The 18740-nt window shown below is 38.6% G+C and overlaps 1 protein-coding gene across 5 annotated transcripts in view; it reads right to left on the reverse strand.

The window, feature by feature from the left end:
* Nucleotides 1-18740, reverse strand: part of PPP3CA (protein phosphatase 3 catalytic subunit alpha) — a 311802-nt gene that overhangs the window by 87587 nt on the left and 205475 nt on the right. Inside the window, exon 1 of one of the 5 annotated variants that reach the window (XM_035030168.1) lies at nucleotides 8738-8946. The exons of the other annotated variants lie outside the window; for them this stretch is intronic. The gene's annotated coding sequence lies outside the window, so the exon portion shown is untranslated. Of the gene's footprint in view, nucleotides 1-8737; nucleotides 8947-18740 lie in introns of those variants that run through there. 5 annotated transcript variants of the gene reach the window in all.

Here is an 18740-nt window from a genome sequence, read left to right on the forward strand (position 1 = left end):
AAATTTGGACAATTTAAAAGATTATTTTATTTCTAATATTTTAAAAACCCAAGGAAAGCAAGCTACTGATATTTAATTCTAAAGTTCACATATTCATCATTAAATTGGCAAATATAGGCAGTGGGCTTATCAGTAGAGGGGTTTTTATCTAGCACTGACTTTCAAGTAGGCAGTTCTATTTATGCCTACTAGTAAGTGAACAAAGCTAGTAAGTGCTATTCCTAAAATATAATACTTAAATGACTTAATAGAAAGAAGGATTAAATTTCTTCAGTAAAAATACAAGCTAACTTGTCATATGAGTCATATTTGGAAATGGAATTTTTAATTTTTAATTGACCAATTATTAAAAATAGATGAACAACCCAGACATGTTAGAACACATTCATTTGAAAATTAGTTAAGAAAAAGTATTCTCTGGAAAATAATTCTGACAAAGGCAAAGAGCCTATTTCTTAATTCTACCTAGTTTTCCTTAATCTATCAATCCCTCATCTATCTTTCATTCAGATATTCCTGAATTATTTATTCAGTTAAATATCTCAAACAACAGGGGAGCCTGCATGGCTCAGTTGGTTAAGTGTTTGCCTTCGGCTCAGGCTCAGGGCATGATCCCAGTGTCCTGGGATCAAGCACCACGTCAGGCTCCCTGCTCAGCGGGGAGCCTGCTCCTCCGTCTCCTCTACCCGCCACCCCCCCACCCCCTCCATACTCTCTCTCTCTCAAATAAAAAAATTTTAAAAATCTTAAAAAAATATCTGAACAAATAAACCAATGAAATGTGTAATATTTACTAAATAAACTATATTAAAAGGATGAATAAGTACCACCAAAGATTGATGATTTCTTTTTTTAAATTTTTTTAATTAATTAATTTATTTATTTATTTATATATTTTTAAAGATTGATGATTTCTTATTTGCGCTAGAATATACTGGGACAATAAAGAAACGAAAGGCTTGGAATTTGGTCTCAAGAACTTTAGAGTGTACTTGAGAAAGCACACACATACAAAATGGTATTGAAAAATGTTGGCTTCCTGGCATCCAAGTATTTCCCTCTCCATTTTGAAACTTCTGAGCACTCTCTTATGGTCAAGAAATATGGGTTTAAGAGTTAGTTCTCCCATAAACATTTATATAAGTGAATCATTTCATTGCCTCTCTGCCATCTGTCAAACTTCCTAACAGAGGCAGAAGGATATATAGTTTCTCTAAAATTAAATGTCTAGTTAAAAATACTTTACATATATTTTTTTATGTTTTTATTTTAAAATTTCAAATTACCTTAAGAAAGCATGAGATTGTGTTGTTTATCCAAAGGAGGTATCAATTTAAAAATTTTAAAACTTGTACTAATTAATTTCATATTTCTATGTCAGAACTAATATCCATTCAATTGAAGATTCCACTTGTGGAGCTGATTATATTCCACAGTGATACAATCATCAATTTTGCTTTTCTCTATGAATACAAATTGGGGTCACAGTCCTAAATTGACTTAAGTCAAGCATCTGTGTCTCTGTATATTTTGTACTTTTATGTATGTGCTTGTCACCAATTTGAGCATGAATCATGTCTTATGTTTCTTCACCATTTGACAAGTATCTACTAAATTATGCAAAAATCATGTTTGCCTAACATGCTGTATAAAGCATATAAACTAAAGGATCATGGCAATCTAATGCAGGTGTTTGGAAAACACAAAACCACTGCCAATAACTCATCATAACTTGTGATTCATCAGTAATCAAATTTAGTTTATTTTTCATTGATCAAAAATGATGAATGCTTCTTATATATTTGAAATGCTAAAAAGATCAATCAGGTTTGTCAACCAACTCTTTTCCTTTCCCTTGACAAAATATAAAAAAAATTGAAAAATGAAAAATTTTCATAATGTGTTTGGCGAGTTATTACACTGATTTTTACTGGGGAAAAGTTTATTTTATAAAATCACATAATTTTAAGTTACATTTCCTTATAAACCTGCTTTATTAAATTTCCAGAACTCTTTCTACCATCTATATTCATCACTTAAGGTATTTTAAACAAGACTTTTAAGTGTTCTTAATACATATGAGACTGATTTTAAAATATTATGTCTCTTTGTTATTAGTCATGTCACAAACTAAACTACGTTTTTCAAAAGAACACTGGATTTCTCCTGTGATGTTTTGATACTTTACAAGAGAGTTCACATGTCAGAGTGGACAAATTGTCCAAAATCCCAAAAAATAGCTAACTACATAAACTAAGATATTCTATTCAGTCTTAATTAGCAGGTAGTTATGAATTACCTCCCACATGATAGATGTTACGGAGAATTAAAAAATAGTCACTTTCAATGATAGGAAGAAAAGTTTATATAAATATGAAATAATTCTAGAATAAGATGTAATTTTATAGTAAAGGAATACAAAAACAATCAATTCCCTTAAGAAACACAGAGCATACTTGGGATATAAGACTTAAACATATGAATAGGGACCAGATGGGGCATCCAACTGCATAACTGCTACTGATCTGACCTTTCATCAGTAAGAAAACAATGACTTTTGACCATGAGCTTCGCTCTGTGGCTTCTAGACGTGTGAAATGTAGATGGCTAAAACCGTCCCAGAGGGGTCTAGTCAAGAGGCTCCTTAACATTTCAAATTTCTCAGAACTAGAGACAGGATAAAATCAATTGTACCTTCTGTGTCCTACAGATGTTACCTGGGAAATAGGAGGAAGCCAAACACACGGGGCTTGCAGTGTGTGTTGTGCCGGCATGGCAAGTATGATCCTTTCTTTCTGTTTCATGAATAAGTAATTTTCCTCTCTGCAGTGCTAAGTTATCCTGACCGCTTTTGACCTTTCCCTCCCTAACAGTAAGAGCAAGCAAAGACCAGTGTGACTGAGGTCATATATTGGCCTCAAACGTGTTCTGTAGAGCCAAAAGGGTACATGAGGAGTGTTAGGGGTCTTTATAACAATAAGGTCTACTTTTATCATTTTTCATACTTGAAGTTAGTTCCATGGAAGGTTTCTGTGTGTGTATGGGTGGGTGTTGTGTTGGGGTAAGGGTGGAGTGCTAGGTTCTGCTGCTTAAAATGTGTTTACAATTATTACTGAAATAGACAGAAGTCTTAACAGAAAATCAGAAGTTTGGAAATGAAGGTTGGTTGACATTATCAAAGAAGACTTAACCACAAGGAAGTGACCTATAGTGTTTAAAAAAATTTGCAATCAATTGAGAATAAGAGGAAGGGATCTTTAGGTAAGAAGGGGCAAGTGAACCAGAAAAAATAGACTGCAAAAAGAAAAAAAAAAAAATATTGATCAGAGGGTATATGTGAAACAGAGGAGATTAGTTAGATTAGAAAGGTGAGATTAGATTACGAAGGGCCTTGGATTCTTGTATGTGATGTTTTAAGGAGTAGGAGAACAATCCCAGTAATATAAGAAGATAAATCTGGAAGCTCTCGGGAAAATGCAATGGTGTGGAAAAATTGAAAGCCAGTTTGTTTTCAATAAGAGGTTCATTACAATAATTAAGTCACAAGACAACGAGGTCTGATACTACAATGGTGGCAATGTGAAAAGATCAAAGGGGACTACTAGAATATTTTTTTAAAAGATTTTATTTATTTATTTGAGAGAGAGAATGAGATAGAGAGAGAGAGCATGAGACGGGGGAGGGTCAGAGGGAGAAGCAGACTCCCTGCTGAGCAGGGAGCCTGATGCGGGACTCCAGGGACTCCAGGATCATGACCTGAGCCGAAGGCAGTCGCTTAACCAACTGAGCCACCCAGGCACCCCTAGAATATTTTTATACTTCTATACGACCATTAAAAATTATATAATAAATGAAATCATTCATGTACACCCTGATTCAGTAAACAGTAAATGCCTACAACATTCCTAAGAATGTTGTGTTAGACCCTAAGAATGTTCGGGTATTAGACCCTAAGAATGTAAGAGAACTTACACATAACTAATGCTCTCGTAAAGGTAGCATGTAAGAAGGACAATGAACTAAATAGGTAATAATACTAGGGTACAAGATCTAAAGGCAGAGATTTTTTTTTTTCTTCTTTGTTCACTGTTGTATTCCTAGTGCCTAGGATAGTGCCTGGCACTTAGGGAATCCTCAATAAATATTTGTTGAACAAATGAATGAGTGAATGAACAATGCCATGGGCATGGTAAACTTGGTAAAGTTTCCTGGAGGATGTGGTACTTAGCTGAAATCTGAATAATTAAGAGCAGTTAGTTACAGAACGGTCAGGTCAGGGGCAGGGAATATTGCTCACAGCAGAAGAAAAATGCGTGGCATAATTTAGGAAGTGAAAGCAGATCTGTGAATTTGGAGTCTAGGTAGGCCATGAAAAGACATGAAGCTATTAGATTACCACGGGCCAGAGAACAAGGATGTTTTCATCCAAGTTAGGAACTATGAACTTCATCCAAAGAGGAGCCATGAAAGGAATCTGGGCAGGAGAAAGACCATCTGAACCCTGGTAAGTCACTCTACTTCTCTAAGCCTCAAGTGCCTACCTAATGTGTAGAATAAAGACAGCAGCAGCTACCATACACAGCAGTTGCACAGATTAAATCTGATAATGTAGTAACTGGCACAGGTCCGTCACTCAACATTAGGTAAGTTCCCTATCTCTACAATTCCACAGCTCTCATCAGCTCCACTTGATTGCGGTTGCCCCCCTCCCCTTAATAAGTGATTACAATAATATTTCAAAGTTAAAATATCACTAGCATCAGTCTGGATAAGGAGTTTTTTATATCTTACGCTAATATTCTGCCTTCTTTTATTTAATGCTAGGTAAAGGGTGATAGTCCCAGTGCTACACCTGTAGACGCAAAGTGCAAGCAAGGTGACATTGCTTTCTGATTCACCTCATTTCGCACAACGCGATTGAATCAGAGCAAAGTAACTGCAGAATATTCAAAATAGAAATGACACATGAATAGATTACACAGAAATTAGAATTTTTGTGTTGAGGAGCACATTTTTATTACAACACTTTTAAATCCCATCACTTATAAAGTCCCGTAACCGATACTCATTATTAAAGTAACTTAACATGGGCCGGTTTCTGAATTATTAACCGATCCACACAATTCTTCTCACTGCTTGCAAATAGAATGTATTTAAAATGAAGCAAAGAGTTCCAATGTGTCTTAAAGCAGAGAATCAGAATCCGTCAAAGCCTCAAAGATAACAATGGAAGTGTAAATGCTTGTTTGCAAGGAGGTGAGAAAATAAACGATACCGTAGAACCTTAAGCCACATAAAAGATCTGTTGCCAAGATCTTTGAAAATCCTATAACCCGCGAATGTTATTAAGCATGCTATTCCCCCATGAAATGCGGTTAAGCATGGGCACTGGTTTCAGGCACAAACGGATCTGGGCTTATACAAAACCTCCCTAACTTTCACTCTCACATCAGCTTCCCTGCACACTGGTCTTGTCTTCTCCTACCAGTTAGACTTACTCTAAGTATCCTCCAAATCACATCCTGCCAGCATGCTGAGTTAGGAAGTAGATTCACCAATTCCAGCCCAACTGAGCCATGGAATAACTGCACTCTGCATTTCCCCTGCTCACTCATGACTCAATCCCTGTGTCCAGGGAACGGTGCATGCCGATGGGCCAGTCCCCGGTCGTGTGCCCACCCGACTTGCTAGTGGGAGAAGGTGAAGTCTGTCATATAAAAGGAATGGGGATGGGGAAAGTATTTCAGGCAAACACAAAAAAGGGTTTGTCTTAAAAAAAAAAAAATGGTTGAAATTCTTGTATTTCTGTTTACCTTAAAGATCATTTCAGTAGCCTTTGCTAGAGTTTTAAGTCCTTATTTAAGCCATGTTGGCAAAAACTGGACAACTCACTGAGATAGTTTAATATTCACTTTATCTAGTATCTGCACAGAACACATGATGGAATCATTTATATTACAGACCCAAATCCCTGAAGAAGAGGCCAATCCACTCTTCAGTTTATCTAAACCCTTTCTTTCTGGTTATAGTCATCGCCTCATCCCTTCTCACTGCCAATGGAATTGGACTCTTTTTATGGACTTCCTTTTTTTTTTAAGTTTTTTTTTTATTCATTTGAGAGAGAGAGAGAAAGAGAGCACAAGCAGGGGGAGAGGCAGAGGCAGAGGGAGAAGCAGACTCCTGGCTGAGCTGGGAGCCAGATGTGGGACTCGATCTCAGGACCCTGAGATCATGACCTGAGCTGAAGGCAGAAGCTTAACCATCTGAGCCACCCAGGCACCCCTGGACCGCTTTTTTTTCACAGAAACACACACACACACACACACACAGGTGAACATACACACAGTACTTAAAAAAAGAAAGAAGTCGAAATGAAATTCAGACACTGAAGGATCTGCTAGCCTAGTGCATGAGCTAAATTAAACATGTCATGAACCACCATGAAAGGTCAAGTCTTAGAATGTAAAAAATTGTGGATGCCAAGACTCGACTCTTCTCCTACTGTATCCTGTGATGTCTAAAATATGGTGAAAACATTTTAAGTACCATGACTCATGTCTCTGAAGATGGCAGCAGTTTTCATACAAAGATCAAGTGTTGGAAAGGCATGGAAAACTGGAAACGAAACAACTATATAAAAACCACTTAGGGGATGATCTAATCTTCGTTGATTCCAATTCCTGTAAGGATTAGAAAATTCTACGTTAAGCACACTTTCCATATTTCTCTTTCCACAGTTGTCATTAATTTGGTATTTACAAAAGACTTTTTGACCAAAACACAAAAGAGATGAGTTTTTTCATATTTCAGCCACACTGCTTCTCGCTTGCAGTCAGAATCTTCTATTTGGGAAATCAAGACTGGTTACTCTGGAAATATTGATGGTACAAACACATGGATTATCATAATAAGCCTCTATGTATGATCCACCTTTTCTTCATAGTATCTTTAAAAACTTTACAGACCTAACAAACTTCTGCTTATCCACCACTAAAGCTCTCAAGAGCAGACAGTGTCTAATAGCTATACAGAGCAAATTCTTAGTTAAGTGTTCCACTCAGAACATAAACACATTCTCTTCCCTAGGAGACTTCAAACACCTCTTACATAAGCAGAATCTATCTGTGTTGGAAATTGGCCATGCAATCAAAATCTACAATGCTGCTTCCATGAAGGCTGTTAAAACTATATGAATACTTCAGGCTTGTCTAGATGCTATTTATTCCATATTTGAGAAAAGGCACTTCCAAAAGCGAACAGGATCCGCAGCACCAATTTTGGGTTTATAACTTGTATCTTAGTAACCTGTTCAGTACTGTAGGTCTTCTAGGATTTGGGTCCAGATTTGTCCCCACAGGGACCTGAAATCTTGTTCTCCCTTACTTTAGCCCAGGAGCTTGGTTTGGGCTATATTACTTATTCACAGAAACCCCTAATGCCTCTTCATTGGTTAAATCTCAAACCATCACCTACCTGTTCTTAGATCTCCCCCAGGTCCCTAATGTTGACATCTGCTTGCTTCTGGATATCCAGTTCCTCCATTTTGAACTTCTCTGTTACTAGATATTATGAGTTAAATTGTGTCCCGCCAAAAGATATGCTGAAGTCCTAACCCCTGGTACCTATGAATGTAACTTTATTTGGAAATAGGGTCTCTCTGCAGATGCAATCAGGTTAACGTGAGATCATACTCCATTAGGATGGGCCCTGATCCAGTTTGATTGGTGTCCTTATAAGAGAAAAATTTACACCCAGGGACACAAGGCCATGTAAAGACAGAGGCAGAGACTGGAGTTGTGCTGCCATAAGCCAAGACAGGCCTGGGGCTACCACAAGCTGGAAGAGGCAGGGAAGGATATCCCCTAGAGGTTTCAGAACAAACATGGCCTTGCCAACATCCTGCTTTCAGACTTCTAGCCTCCAGAACTGTGAGACAATAAATTTCTGTTGTTTTAAGCAGCTCAGTTAGTGGAACTTTGTTATGGCAGCCCTAGGAAACTAATCTACTAGATTTATTACTCAATTATTTGAATTTGACTCACACACACACACACACACACACACACGAACACCTGAAGTTCTTAAAATATGCCAAACAGGGTTTCTAAGCATTTTAAATACTTAAGTTCAATGAATCCTGAAATAACCATAGGAGGTAGATACCGTTATAATATCATCATTTTCTAGATGGGGATTTGAGAAAGCTTAAGCAACTCACCCCAGCTGGTAAGTGGCAAAGCTGAAATTCAAATCCAGGGCATCTTGGTCTGAGGCCCATGCTATAGTAGGACTATTCATGTCAGCCACCATATCTCTGCCATGTGAACAGACCTTCCTGCCCCCATGGCATGTGTCTTCATGGAGAGTGAACCACCCTCCACATGCAGACGTCTGGGCTGCAAACTTTTCCAAGTTGTCCTTTCCCAGTAAGAGTAAGGATATATGCCCTGAGAGATGACATGAAAATCTTTCTTAAAAAATCAAATGTGGGGCGCCTGGGTGGCTCAGTCGGTTGGGCAGCTGCCTTCGGCCCAGGTCATGATCCAGGGGTTCTGGGATCGAGTCCCACATTGGGGTCCTTGCTCAGCGGGGAAGCCTGCTTCTCCCTCTGCCTGTCGCTCTCCTTGCTTGTGTTTTCCCTCTCTCTGACAAATAAGTAAATAAAATATTTTTTAAAAATAATAAAAATAAAAAATAAAAAAGCAAAACGTGAGGAGCCGGGGTCCATGACCATTACCTCGAAAGGTTCCTGGAAGTTTTAGTTGACTGCAGATGCACCATGTGCCACGTCTGTGCTGAAACTCCTAACGCAACAGCTCATTCTGAACTCCTTGTTAAGCACACAACCACAAAATAGAATGCCCTAAAGGAATACGACAAACATTATTTTGGACCTTGAAAACATGGTTTAGAAGAAAAACAGGGGCTACTCGGTCCAGAAAAAAAAAAAAAAAAAAAAAGATGGCAACATAATAACTAACTGTTCTCAAGTATTTGAGAGGCTTTTATGGATGAAACATTAGGCTTATTTTCTTTGTTTTTTGGGAAGATAGAATAAAGGCAAATGAGCGAAAGTTAAAAGGGAGCCTGTTTGTCCAGCATTAAAAAAAAAAAAAAAAAAGATTCATAGCTAACAAGAAAACAAGCAGAATGGAAAGGCTAGTATGGCGGCGTAATGAGCTCACCTACACAAGAAGTATTTGTATCAAGTGTGAGGCACTGAGTCGCTACTGTAATTCCTTTATATCCCTGTGTCCTCCCTTCATTTTCTTCTTTTTGATTAAGGATTCTCTTCACTTGGGGAAACGTATTTTGGGCAAACAGTTTGAATCCTGCTTCAAGCGGCAGCTACCACTAACCAGCTATTAGATTCCTAAGATCTTGAATTAGTCACGTCTCTGTTCTCTCAATAAAACTGAAATAATAATATTTCACCTTGCACGGCTAAGGATTAAAAAGCATGCACTGTGACTGTCACTGCTGTACTTCAATGACCTGAAGACCCTACCAGTCATAAGATACACTAGTGTTTCATGCATCACAAAATTAAGCAAATGATGAAATGTTCTCTTATCACTTAAAATGCTTATTTTTGGGCGCCTGGGTGGCTCAGTCGTTAAGCGTCTGCCTTCAGCTCAGGTCATGATCCCAGGGTCCTGGGATCCAGCCCCGCATCGGGCTCCCTGCTCAGCGGGAAGCCTGCTTCTCCCTCTCCCACTCCCCCTGCTTGTGTTCCCTCTCTCGCTGTCAATCTCTCTGTCAAATAAATAAATAAAATCTTTAAAAAAATAAAAAAATAAAATGCTTATTTTATACTTTATAAGAGAAATATTGAATAATATAGTTCTAAACCTTCCTTTGAGTTTGACTCATTAGAATCCTTTCTCATATCAGAACCATTGATGTTTTTCCACAACGTATCATCATCTATGCTATCCAAAGTGTTCAAGATGCAGTGTATTTCAAAGGAATGCTCCAGGGGCGCCTGGGTGGCTCAGTCGGTTAAGCATCGGCCGTTGGCTCAGGTCATGATCCCAGGGTCCTGGGATGGAGCCCCACATCCTGCTTCTCCTTCTCCCTCTGCCTGCAGCTCCCCCTGCTTCTGTGCTCACTTGCTCTCTCTCTCTCTGTCCCCGTGTCAAATAAATAAATAAAATCTTAAAAAAAAAATAAAGGATGCCGCAGTATTATAACCAGGATTTTGTTGCTGAACTTTCTTGTTTGGGGTACGATAGGCAATCCTCTGCTTTTATGTTGGTAAGAAAAGGTGATGGGCTTCGTCAGCTTATGGAAATCATCATTTCTCAGGTCCTTGTAAAGCATGTGGTTTTTGCTTAGTGTGAAAATAGGTAATCATAGACAGTTGTCTAATCAATGAGTATTTTCTTCTCTATGTTAAATGTGTGTGTACCTCACTGCCATGTTTCTCTGCCCCTCTACAAACAACATTTAGTTTCAATGCCAAATAATATTTTTGAAGGCACCGTAAACAGCAGTTAAATGTAACTCATGCAGTTCTGGCACAGCCCGTAGCTCAGAGACAAACTAAATGGCTATAACTGAGCTTGTGCCCCAGCAGACAATGACAGCTATATCGTGCCTATTGCTTGACCAGCAGTGATTCTGAGACCCAGGCAAATTTCAGAGAAGGTACAATATGAAAAGAGTACATTTTAGAATGGGTGAAATATGATACTGGTTTCGTCAACTGTTTTTTTTATTTGTTTTGTTTTGTGGGAGGTCATTTATTTATTTATTTATTTATTTAATTTTTGCAGACTGACAGCTGTGAGTTATAATGAGCTTCCCAAATTAATACATGCCTACTCCCAGCCCATGGAGAGCAGTAAATTGCTCTTGTTCTCATGACACATTTAGATTAGAAGTAGAAAGAGGGAGGAATACTTGCTTAATGGAGTAAAGGCTGCAGAAAAATCCCCCTACTAAGGGGGGAATTTTCGGTAGGGGGATTTTCTGCCCTTGTCTAGAATAGAGGACAGCTAAATTACTTTTTGATCCTAAGATGATTTCATCCCAAAGCAAAAAGGCAAGATGGATGGAGGGACAGGTGCTCTGACTGAAATCATGCCTTGAGATGCAACTATAAGAACACATTCAATGAGGAGTCGCAAAGCTGGTTGTCTCGGGGGCTGAGGAATAGTGTGTAGTTGGCAGGCCTGGTGCCCAGCCAGTGTGAGGAGACACAGAAACATGTCTGTGCTCTCCCAGGTATGCCTTTGGGAGTCCTGTCATTTCCATAGCTCTCTGGGTACCGCCTCCCCGTCACACACCCTTCCCCACCCAACCAAACCAAAGATGAGGCCTTCCAAGCAGGGGAAGGCTGAAACCCTCTGGAAGAGCTGAGTCACCACGGTCCCTGGGTTAGGTGCCTGCCTCTGTGCTATTTTTTCCTTTTCCTTGTTGCTGATCTTATTCTTGTTGGAGGCTCATCATCCGTCCCACATTAGTTTTAATTAGCCGATGCCGGGCTGCCCTCCCTCTTTCTACTTCTTCTAATCTAAATGTGTCATGAGAACAAGAGCAATTTACTACTCTCCACAGGCTGGGAGTAGGCATGTATTAATTTGGGAAGCTCATTATAACTCACAACTGTCAGTCTGCAAAAATTAAATAAACAAATAAATAAATAAATAACCTCCCACAAAACAAAACAAATTAAAAAAACTCAAACCAACAAGGACTCTGTCTTCATTACTCTGTGTTATATAAAACAGGTCATTAATAAATGAGCAAACTGGATTTCCACTTCTGTTAATTTGAGATCTTACTAATCTCTTTCTTTTTTTTTAAAGATTTTATTTATTTATTTGACAGAGAGAGACACAGCGAGAGAGGGAACACAAGCAGGGGGAGTGGGAGAGGGAGAAGCAGGCTTCCCGCCGAGCAGGGAGCCTGATGTGGGGCTCGATCCCAGGACCCTGGGATCATGACCTGAGCCGAAGGCAGATGCTTAACGACTGAGCCACCCAGGCGCCCCTGAGATCTTACTAATCTTAAAACATTGCTTTTACCATGACACTTCTCTGGGCAGAAATAGTCAATGGTTGTCTTTTGCCTCAAAAACCCCCAAAAATCTAAATTTCCTCTCATGACACAGCTATACCCCTTCCTCTCATGACAGTCTGGTTCCATCCCACCTCTCTAGGCTCATCTCCAGTCAATCCCTTTGAGGAGTGTTTGGTGCTGTGGTTGGGTGTGTGAGCGCCAGTGTTTATCGGACTTGATTCAAATCTTGGCTTTACTGCCATCGAATACATCATTTTTGGACAACTAACTGCACCTCAACAAACTAAACAGAGAGAAGACATCTACGCCCTGGCTTATTGTGTGACATTTTTAGTCACCACGCACACTATCTGACATATTGTAAGTGTATATAAACGTAGCTATTGCTACAACAAAAGCATATCCCTTTGTTTGAAATCTTATTAAGGCTTGCTCTTTCTACTAATCATTCTATATTTGCACTAAATACATATTTTACATTATATGTATGATACATATAATGTTACATACTCAACTTCATACATAGCTATAAGGTTACTTGTGTAAAAGGTTACATATACAGAAGGCTAAGTACATAAGCACATAGGTTAGTAATTTCATATTATAAATAATATGAAAATTGAAATGAAATGAAAGTGATATGAATGATATGAAATGATATGAATATCTGACATATGAAAAACATTTTTAAAGAAAGCTTTTCACGGTCGAAGTGTTTTGTGAAGGTGGAAAGTCAGTCTTAGATTTAGATGGCCTGTTAAAGGAGATTTAACTGGTTAGTGACAGGGTCAGGCCCAGGACTCCTAGTTCCTAGTATAGCAGTGTTCACACATCCCAAGTTTGATTAGGCAATGAGAGGACAAAGACATTCTTTTTGTGTTCTCTACAGTATCCAATATCATGCCTTGAGTCTGCTCATTGTGGGAGTTCAGGCATATTTTGCTTATTCCCTACAAAGAATATGGCAAAGTATAAACAGTGCTTTAGGTATAAACCAAGAAATAGTTGAACCTCAATAAAGTCCTGATGTTTTTGCATAGAAATGGAATGGATTCCCTACCCAAAGCAGATTTTTGTTTTTTTGTTTGTTTTGGTCTTATAACTACTGAGCAAATAAAATAAAAGGCTTTGAGACACTTCATTCTGTTTTCTGCTAGTTTTGATTTTAAGTTTGTTTCAACAACTCCTACTACTGGGAAAGATAACTAATGTATATAGGACAATACAATTAATTCTTTAAAGTCTTTAAAATTTCATTTCTTTTTATGATATTTTTAAGCCTTCTAGCAATGTGACATTATTATGTAATTCTAGGTGTTTGCCACAAATTATGTCTCTTGCATTAATTTTCCACTGAATTTTGCATAGTACTTTCATATTTTACTAACATATATTTTGACCAGAATTCTCCATCTTAACTTACTTCTTTATTTACATAGCAGTTTTTATAATTGATAATTATCCAAACCTCATTCTATCTCAGTTTGCTGAAGGAGATGACTTATAAAAATGTTCATTTGTCTCTCGCAAACTAGAACTCATGCTATATTTCTCTTTGCAGTTTACTTTTCAAGTTAACTTTGATTTTAGTGTATATCCATGCTGAGTTCTGAAGGCAGAACTCAACACTAATGACTTAATGATATTCTCATTTTGCAAAATATTACCCTTTCAAGATGTCGATCTCAGCAGACAAATACATGCCCCACGCAGATACCTGGTCACATCAATGACAGGGATGTGCTAGCAGACTGGAACAGCTCTCCTCAGTGGTACTCAGAACGTTAACCATGCACTACGAGATACTGAGGACACTTTCCTTTTCCCTCTTCTTACCCTTTCCAGTGTAATCTTCTCTGGACAGGATGTATTAACTATACAATTCCAAATGATGTGAAAAAATGTGCTATAACTTGCACTCTAATTTGGGAAGAAAAACTTCAAGTTGCCTTTTTCTTTAAAGTCACTTTTAGTAAAAGTCAAATGAATCTGTGAGCAGCATAAACACTGTATTACGGACAAAGAGAAATGATGCCGACATCATCACGCAGAGAGCTCGCAGTTCCTAAAGTATTTCAGTTAAGTGTACATAGCTCTGGAGTTATAAGTCTGGCTATGTCTCTATCCAGAGACACACGTTTCTTGTAAACATATGATTAAATTTAAGGGAAACACTGTCATCCATTTCTGACATTCTATTTGCATGAAGTAAATAAAAGCGGGTAGATTTAGGGATTTGAGCTTAAACCCTTTATGAGACATCATTCCCTAGTAAAACATTTTCATGGAATACTCAGCAATTTTGATTAGTTTCTCATGATCCAGAAAAGAGGCTACAACATAATGGGGACAGAAATAATACAATCTCAAGATGACATAAGACCAATATTTTACTGCTGTGCTCAGAACCCTGTGGCATCCTATCCGCATTGCATAAAAGCCAAGGCCCTAACTGTTCTGGTCACCCAGCTCCTTCTTTAACCTCAGCTTCCCCTCCTCGTGGGCACTGACTTGGCTTCAACCACACTGGCCTTGCATCAGGCCAACCCTCACCTCAGGGCCTTTGTACTTGCTATTCCTCTCCATGGAGAATTTCTTAACATGTGCTCTTTTCTTCTCACGTCCATCTGTACCTGCTGACATGTTATCTCCTCGGAAAGACCTCTCACATTCCCTTCTGGACATGCTTCATCCTTTATCCTTTTTCAGTCTTCTTCAGAGCACTAGTTACAACTTATATTACAAGTTTTTTTAACTCGTGTTTCAGCTTGTTTGTCTCCTCCACTAGAACGCAGCTTCCTGAGAAGAGAGACACAGTTGCATCCCAACATACTGCTTAATGACTAGCTCAGAACATTTATTGAATGAATGAATGAATTTAGAGGATGGGTGATACAGAAGTTGAATATGCAGTTATAACACAAAGTAGTAAAATAATCTCGTAGATGTCACCTAATTATGGTACAGTGATACTTAACATCAACATACCAATGGAATTTAATATGAAAAAGCATTGAATGTCAAATATTTTAGATCATTTGAGGGTAACCAAAGGGAAACCGCCCTCCCACACACACACAAAAACCACCTAGAATTTATTGTAGTTGACTATAAATTATCTGGCCAAGTAAAGAAGGCACTGATCAAAAAATTAGCACAGAAGCAAAATATATCTGAAATGAGAGGTTTTAACTACCTGAATACCTTTGTAAGCATTGACTGGCCTAGAAACGAAACATTAGAAAATGCTGTAAATTTGACATGCTGTAAATTTCACCCCAGAGAGCCTGAGGAAAAAGTTAGGATAACCATCACTCCATACCGGATTTTGACAGAAAAGAGGAGCTGGTTAGTGAATTGGAAGTGACAGGAAAGCAGTGATGTCATCTAACCACTCAAGACAGTGAGAAAGGAGAAAGCTAAGCACGGTCCAAACATACCCGACAGACCGACTTTCGGAATGAATAATGATAACAATAATAATACCTATCACTCACTGAATGTCCATTCCGAGGCTAGCATTGTACAAATGAGTCAACACTCATAACGTCCATAAACTGTAAACCCCACAACCACAGCGCACCCCTATCTTTTAAAAATCAAAGCGACACCTTTAAGAGAAACTTTCATAATGCATTCAGGTAAGCAAATTTACATTAGAAATAAACTTAGAAATCAGCCTGTAAAAACCATTTTTGTACAGAAAGGCGGCTGGGGAGTACCTTGCTAATACTTAATGATGGGGGTGGCCACAGTACGCACCTGGGGCGGCATGGCGTCCCTTGGAGCTGGGCTGTGCAAGACGTCTTTGACTACATACCTTGGCCCCAATACTGATCTGGTAATACCTTTTTACCTTGCTTCTATTCACTTCTCTTTCCCAGCCACCCCATCCAGACGTTTCTGTAACATCTCCTGATTTCTTGACCTCCTGGATGTCTTCAGTCTCAGCGCATAATTCAATTTCTACCTCACGAGTGAAGAGAGAAAGCCAGCAGGGAACCATATTCTCTGTCTCCTGACTCATTCCTTCCTCACCCATACCATTTTCTCTCCCTCTGGCCTTCGGTCTTTCCTTCTACCTAAAGCTGATTAGTCTACCATGTTTCCATGCCTAATTTCACAGGGATCATGCTCCATCAGTTACTTACTCTGCCTCTCTTATTCCTGACTTCTTTTCCACTGGTTTCTTTCATTTTATCTATAAACACTTGAGTCTCTTTAATGGTCGAAAATCCTCTCCTTGTCCCTGTGATCCTCTCATTCCTACTGCTGAACATTTTTCTCCTCAGTCAAGCTACCTGACCTGGTCTACATGAATGTGTTCCCTTCCTCCCCCGCCCCGATCCCTCTCAATTCACTGTAACAGGAGTGTCCTTGTCCCCAGCCACTCTACTCCATTTCTATGGACAGATAGCACTAGTTATTTCCCAACTGTCAAGCCCAGTTCCTTCTCTCCTCAAATTCCAGTAATGGCATCCTTCTTGGTTTTTGTCTGAGTCCATTCTGGCTGCTATAACAGAACATTTGGGCCAGGTGACTTGCAAATAACTGACTTTTCACAGATCTGGAGTCTAAGAAATCTAAGCTCAAGACACTTGCAGATTTAAGCCACTAGCAGATTTGGTGTCTGGTGAGGGCCCATTTCCTGGCTCATAAAGACAGCCATCTGTGTCCTCACACAGGAGAAGGGGCAAAAGAGCCTCCTGACGTCTCTTTTATAAGGGCACTAATCCCACTCATGAGGGCTCCACCCTCATGGCCTGATCACCTCCCAAAGCTCCACCTCCAAACATCATCACAATGGAAAAAGTTTCAACATATGAATTTGGGGGTGGTGGGACACAAACATTCAGTTTATAGTAGTTTTTCTACTTACTTTTTTAGCCATACTTCTCAAACATCTCTATGCCTTTTCTTTTGATGATTCCTTAAATGCAGGCATTATCTGCAGCTATGTTAATATCCCTCTACTAGCTTTCCCTTTCTTTGACTACATGCCTTGGCCCCAATACTGATCTGGTAATACTTTGTAATCTATCCCATTTTCATATGATCTTACCACTGCCTATATACTGATAATTCCAGAGCAGTATCTCTAAATCAGATCTCTCAGTTGACCTCCAGAGAAACATACACACAGCAGCTAACTCTACTTGGGTATCACATAAGATGTTCTCTAAAATGAATCAACTGTCTTCTCACACAGATGAATCCATTGTCTTCCACACATACATTCTATCTCGGGTGGGGCATCACTGTCTATCCAGTCACATAAACCAGAAGGCTGAAAACCATCCTAAATTTCTCTCCCTACCCATTACTTCCTTCTTCAGACACCAACTCTTAAATATTCCATTTAATCCCATCGTCTCAACCTCCACTGCCTGCGCCATTGCCTCTGTCTTGATTCAGGTCTTCATCTGACCATTATCATGTCAGTTTAGGTGGGATTTCTGCCTTCAGTCTCACTCCCTCCAATACTATCTTCAGAGCAATGCCCAAGTGAATAAACATAATAACAACACACACCACATTTAAGCAAGTATTTCCCTCTGGAGTATCTGTACATAATGAAGTTTAAACTACTTATCCTTAGCATATGAGACTTCCCCCTGCCAAACTCTCCAACCTCATTCCTGGCATCTGCCCACAGCCCTAATAGTTTTCCAAGCTAAACATCTCTCTCCTCCTTTGACCTCATTATTCCTTTGCTTGGAATGCCCTTTCTTTCGACCCCTTATGTGCCCAGTAAGCTCCTATTTGTCCTTTCATACCTGGGTCAGAAGTTACTGCCTTGTGACCTGTATCCATAAAGCAACTCACTGTGCATCCTCTATCCTTTGCAAATAGTTCTTATTTTATCCTTACCACATTTTTATAATAGAGTTATTGAAATGTATGGCTCTTCTAGTAGATTATGACATTATTATGGGCATACACTACATGTTTATCAACTCTGTGTCTATCCTAGAAATGTAAATGCTCAATAACTATTTCTCGACTAAACAGAAGAATGAATATTCTATTTAGTAGACTTAACCAACCTCTAGATAGTCCCTGAGGTTGACTATCCATGCTTAAGGAAAATTTTTTCATAGTATTTCCTATGCCATATCTCTCTGAACAATGGGACTTCTATGCAAGGTCTTGTGCTGTAGGCAGTGGTTTCTAAAATCCTTTGATCACAAACCAAGGTTAGAAATATATTTGACGTCATAAACCATTACAAATATACATATGTACAAGTAAACAAAAATTTTACAGATACTTCCCCTTATTTTGTATGATAAACCCTGGCATTTTCTTTCTTATTCCAGTCTTTGCATTAAATTACAAAAAGACTGGATTGATAAACAAAAATTGCTTTCATGCCTCATAGATTGTGAAAAATATTGCTGTATAAATAGTATTATAAAAAAAATCTTACCTTAAGGAAATTAAATTACTGAATTAGTTAAGCATTTCTCTTAACATTTAACTATAAATGTTATTGGAAAACATTTACCATTGTCCAAATGATAGGAATATCCATGTAAATAAGTGGGAAAAAAATGAAATATTTAAAAAGCAGTAACATGCTACTTCTTTGAAGTTCACACATTGCAGAAACTATAAAAAATATGTGAAGATCCTGGCTGTAATGAGTATATATAAAAGCATTTTGTTTACAAGCTATGAACTTAAATTCACAAAAGAATATTATGTTAATA

This window comes from Mirounga leonina, unplaced genomic scaffold, assembly GCF_011800145.1.
Source record: "Mirounga leonina isolate KUSES-001 unplaced genomic scaffold, KU_Mleo_1.0 Mir_357, whole genome shotgun sequence".
Lineage (NCBI taxonomy): Eukaryota > Metazoa > Chordata > Mammalia > Carnivora > Phocidae > Mirounga > Mirounga leonina.